We start from the raw sequence: 6,160 nt of genomic DNA on the forward strand, positions 1-6,160 counted from the left end.
TTGGTATGTATATGAGTGTGTGCGGGTATGTGTGTGTGTTGGAGGAGCCATGATGTGTGTCTAAGCCACTGAAAATATGCACAGAATGTATGTTTCAAAGACAATGTGTGTGTGTGTTGTGTGTGTGTGTGTGTGTGCGTGCATGTGTGTATTGCTGAGCCATTGTAAGGCAAAGCCACCCAGGGACAGGCAGCAAGGTCAGGGTGTGGGGGAGAGGGCGTGTTACCTACTGGCATGGCTCAAGGATCACTTTATACATCTCATTCTGCTGTCAGATCCGATGACAGACAGGTGATCTAACATGAGTTCATCTGGGAAAGGTCTCCTTATGTGGAAGGGCAGCATTATAAGGGTACGGGGATATCACCCATAGGTGTCAACTGCCTATGGTCCCTGAGTTTCATTGTAAAATTTGAGAGATTTCACGTAGTTTCCTTGTTTTTAAAGTGCACAAGATAAAGTGATGGTCACCTGGGGCTGTTCCATTGAGGTCAGCCTCCCATTGCCACAACTGCTCTAGCTTTAGATTATTCACTTAATTTTGGTGTCAATAAAAAAGAAGTCATTTTGGTCAATGTAGAAATATGAAAAAAAATGAACAGAAAATATCTAAATAGCTTTTTGTTGCTTGTTTTGTTATTTTAGCTCCAGCTTCTTGTGACAAATATTATTACATTAGTCATGCTAGCCATAATCATATCTTTGTGCTTCAGAAGGACCCAGCACTCATATTTACCAGCCTTCGAACTTTGTGAACTTTTTACTTTGGTCCAATCGGGTTCTCTCAGGACATATGCTCCCCAGCAATAACAGGAGATTTGATTATACCTCAATTAGAAGGCGTGGTGCTCCTCAAGTGGATCATCCCCCTCATTATCATTGTACCTCTTTCAATGCTGCTAAGTGGCAAACCAAATCCAGCAGTGAGGGGCTGCCTGGGTGTCACTCCTAGCTCATAATCTCTTTCCATCCACGCGATTTAACCTGTAAATCTCAAGCCTGAGCGTGGCTGCATCGGCTCTCTTAAATTCTCCTTTTCCGATTAACTCAAAAGAGAGCTGAGTATAACTGACTTGAAATGGATCTGGACTACGGTGCTGCAGAGTGAAAGACTTATCCAAGAAAGTGCTCTAAAATATGAATAGTGAGGATTTCTTGATCAAAAAAGGTTTAAACTCCCTGATGTGTAGAAACAAATGTGTTACTACAAAAGGGAGACTATGTAACAACATGACAATGCAATGAAAATGGCATTATTCAATCATTTAAGACAAAATATATTTTACAACTGCTGTAGAAAAATAGGTTAAGAATAAAAGTAAATGAACAAACCACTTGTGCAATAAACTGATTTTATAACCATTTGTGGGAAAAAAGTGGTGCGACGCCTTGAAAAATTCTGATTTCCTCATTTCCCATGATGCAACTTGATGGAATACAAACCCAAACTGCACATCATAGCACTATTCTCTCGCATGAGGCCACAGAGGAGAATGTCCTCATTTGTGAAATGTGGGGGGTAAAAGTACTTCTGAATTCATGGATCCAACTTTTAATCCTCCCTCTTCACTGATGTTTTGAACTTTGCGCTTTATTATTCCGCAGATCACAAGGAGGAAAACTCAACCGCTGTGGTGTGGGAAACATTTAAACGAGCCCGCTGTGGATTAATTATTTGCTGCTGCACGTCCACACTCAAAGACAAATGTCTCCTCCTGCCCATCATTCTTCTGCTTTAGATGCTCTCCTTTACATGTTATCTCCTTCTTTATCTCTTTTCTGTCTGTGTCCCTGCCTCAGGAGGAGCAGAAATTCAGTCTAATCTAATAAAACCTTCAGAGTTTTGGTCAAATAGAAGGCCTTTGTAGGCAAAAGAGTGCTTGAAAGGACATCTGATGTCTCCGGCTTATATAATACAGAAACTTTTTAAAAAAAACAGCGTCATATTTACGAAAACAGCCGGCGCGTTGTGCACCTTCTGAGTCTCTGGAATCTCAGCAGTGTGTTTGATTAAAGACACGTCACATGCGCACACGGCGCATGTGTTTCCTGTGAGGAACCATATGGTCTTAGTACGGTCGGCAAGCAAATGCTGGGCTAGGGTTGTGACACTCGGGGGGGTCTGTGACAATAGCAGTGGACCTAATCAGCAGCATGTGCCCGACTGGGTTCAAACCTATAACCAAGGCTTGTTTGGACTCTTCCTGACCGCGTATCTGAAATCTGGGTTTGTAGAGTTGGAAAAATGCTGCGCGGGAGTTTGTGGACAGTAATATGAGACAGGAGTTATACGGTCTCCAACTTTAGACTAAGCCCCGTTTGCTCACTCACATGCCTGCGTGTCTGCGACAGAACGCCCTGCAGGGAGATTTCCTCACAAATATAAGTTCTTCTCCCACCTTCTGACATTCTTTCTGTTATTAAAAAGGTGAGTTCAACTTTAGCGTGGAGGTTTGCTCTCTTTCAGGGACATTCAAGTGTCCAGAATGAGGCTAACCCTCACGGCAATCACTGCTGCCCACTTAAAGTCCGACAGTGCAGAGGTTTTATGGTTCTGTGAAGTACAAAGTACAGCAGCTTGAAACCCGCTTAACCTAACAAAGTTAGAGCCTTAAACACATAAACAAAAGGAAATTCTTACCTCTGTGTTGCTGCCAGCTCTCAATTCATTCTTCATCTATGTGCCAGAATGTCTGTATCCATGTATGTCTCTTTCTCTCTCTCTCCCTCTGTGTGTGTGTGTGTGTGTGTGTGTGTAAGATTTCACCATTTAACGGGTGATTTGCATCTCATGACAGCTGTTCGGGCTGTCAGTCTAAGAAGACAAGGAAAGGCAAATGTAGAGAAAGATAGCATGAGTGTGTGAAGTTAGCAAGTGTGTGAGAATGTGTGTGTTAGCCTCTGAGTGCAGCTGAGGCTAACCCAGTCAGCATGTCACTGAGCGAGGGCTCTTTTCCTTTTTTTATGTTATTACTGTTAACTCCTCCCATCACTTGTTTTGGAACACACGCACACGCACACACACACACACACACACACACACACGCAGACACACACACACACATATACACACATATTTTTCGAAGCAATATTCACAGAATATTTAACTAGAGAAAAGAGGTCATGCTGTGATTGTTTTGCAGTCGTCAAAGCTATTAAACGCCGCTGACTCGGTGACAGCTCATCCCATTTGCACAACGCTCTCGGTGGCATTTATTTCCTCATTCTATAGCACCAGTCACACCAGTTTGGTCTGACGCGCCCACAGTCATATTAAACAGCTGATTGTAAATGTTCATACCTGGCCCAGTGCCTGTCCCCATTCACACACACCTGCACATGCGGTGTGATGTCATTCCTCAGTATTTGCCATCGTGCGGCATGACAATGCAGAACGTGACCTATTGCTAGTGGCACTTTTCCCAATTTTTGCTTGTTGCACTAATAGAGATAAACACAGACCTGGTTTCTTGTCACTTTTCCCCCTGATTTGGTTAAATATAAACCCATGGAATGACTGTGCCCCCTCCCCAGTGCACTGTGACAAAGTCACCCTGGACACAGAATATAAGCTCAGTCTGCAATGCTCATGTGATCGTACAATTGGCTGCGCAAGGCTGCCGGACACAGACCATTTATTCTGCTCTGTTTGCGAAATTTTCACATTGTGGTTGAGTGTGTCTGTGTGTGTGTGAGAGAGAGAGAGAGAGAAAGAGAGAGAGCCTACTGGTGTATCCACAAAGGAGGGAATGCATGAGTAGTGAATGACAACAAATTAAAGGGGGGCCGGAATGGGATAGCATAGTGCCGTAACATAGGGTAGATGCTTGCTTGAGTGTAAATGAGCTCATGCGTGTGTGTGTGTGTGTTTGTGTAAGTGTGTGTGTCTGCTTCCGCCCAGGTCATGTGGCTTGGACAAAAGACAAGGATTGTGAGGGTTAGTGGAGAATGTGACATATTGCTGATCATTGCCACTGATAATGATGATGGAGCCAGAGCCAGGGTGGGACAGATAACAAACAACAGGCACTCTACCTTTAATTAAAAAAAGGATTTTGGCATGATTCAGTGAATCTAATTAAATTTGAATCATTTTACTGGAACTTTATTTATTCGCTCCTGTTACATTCAGCAGTGTCTCTGGGTGCTTTGCAGAAACCCAGAGGCTGAGCCCTAAACAAGCAACAGTGGCAGATTAAAAAAACCTCCCTTTTAACAGGAAAGAACCTTGAGGAGGGCCAGGGAGGACCCTCCTGCTCATGGCTAACCAGACTGCAACAAAAGTGCAACTATATCTCCATCATGTCTTCACCAGCTCATTAAAATCATAATCTGTCCTCAGTCTAGCGGTTTCTGAATCTACGGTGACATATTTTCCAACATGTAATCTGTTTGCTTTCATAGTTGATTAGTGTTACTGGAACCTCTGCAGACAGTGACAGCAGCGTGTTGACTTGATGTCCTCTGACCTGCTGTCTTCAGTGAACAGGAAAGGCCACTTCCTGTTTTTCTGGCCTATCAGTTTGGAGAACAAAAACACAAATGCAGCCTCGACACAGCCGCACAATCTGCACCCAAAGCACGCCACACACCCCAAACACCCCGCTGCTGTGTTTAAGGAAATCATTAGGTGCAGATTATCAATTAAATTGCTCAACATTTCCTCGTAATCCACCTTTCAGGAAATATTCAAATACTGAGGCTAAACAGGAGTTGTGTGAGGAGGCAAAGTATAGGTGATAAAGGACAAAGTTAAGATGAACCACAGAGTTCCAGAATTACAGTAATAACATTATAATAGGGAGAGAGGCGCCACTTACATCCCGCCATTGTCCAGCTTCCTCAGGACATGGCACAATAAGACGGCACACATGCGCGGGTCTCCATGGCTTCCTCGGGTTGAACTTTGTAAGGCCAAGCAGTCCTAGCCAGAGGTAGTGCGGTCCTAGAAGATGTCAATGGAGAACAAAACAAAGTCTATCTTGCTAACCGGAAGATCTGACGGCTGAGAGTGGGTTCACATCCTCAAAAAGGCCCACCTCTTATAACGGGAGTCATGGGCATCACTGCTCTCTCTTTGCCTTTTTCATCATAGTGTTCTCTTCATTTTCTTAACTGCTTCTGTACAGTCTCTACTGCTTCCTATTGAAGGTCATTCGATTTGCTGATGGTGCCCGAAAATCTGCTTAATGCTAACACCCTTGTGTCTGTTGTTAATCATACTCCGTCTGGGCTGCACCACTTTAGGCATGAACCATTATGACAGACCTAAATTAACTCTGCAGCGTGTCTGATTGGCGAGCCAAACACGCTCAGCGTCCGTGTCAACGCTCTCTAAATCAACCTTTCCTCGGCATCGTAAATAATCCAATTAACTAATTTGCTTACGTAGACTTTCCAGAAGAGGGCGGTGTTATAACAGTTTTAGCAATAATCCCTGCCCAACGCTGCAAAACAATCGCTTCCAGAGAGATCCTGCTGCCTTGGAGCAATTTCGATCAACTGTTCTTTCTAATTTTCTCAATACAACAAACTGATTAAATAATTCTAATTGCTGCGCTGATCAAATATCTCAGCGATTTCACTACATTTGGATGGACTTCTTTGATTGAATAAAGAATGAGAAAGCAAATTGCATTTGTTCTCACTTCTGAGCCTTTTTACTGCGTGATGGAGGCTTCGGTCCCCGGAGCATTCACAGCAGCACAGAGTGACGTCGCTTCACCCACGATGAGCCGAGAAGACGGTCAAGTTACCCAAAGGCAGGATGAGCCAGACCGGAAAAACGACATCCGTTATTTCACGATAAAATCAGTTTTCAATGCGATAACGGGATTTGGGGAATTGATTAATGTGTAACAGAATACATCCGGCGGGTTTTCAATTCCCAGCAGTTTCTTTCAACTAGTAATTTCTCCAGAGGTGTGTTTATTTATTATACATTTTGGACAGTTGTCATTGGTATAATGATAAATATTTACTACAAAAATTGATTTAGGTATGTATGCGTATCTAACAATTTTTGGAATATATGAACTGCTTAACTTAGTGGAAACATATTTTTGAAAACACTTTTCTAGTGCATCATCATTATTATTTTTAGATCAAACTGACTTAAAAAAGCAAAACAAAAGGCTGTGTTTTAGCAAAATACATGGTT

This window comes from Takifugu rubripes, chromosome 14, assembly GCF_901000725.2.
Source record: "Takifugu rubripes chromosome 14, fTakRub1.2, whole genome shotgun sequence".
Classification (NCBI taxonomy): Eukaryota; Metazoa; Chordata; class Actinopteri; order Tetraodontiformes; family Tetraodontidae; genus Takifugu; species Takifugu rubripes.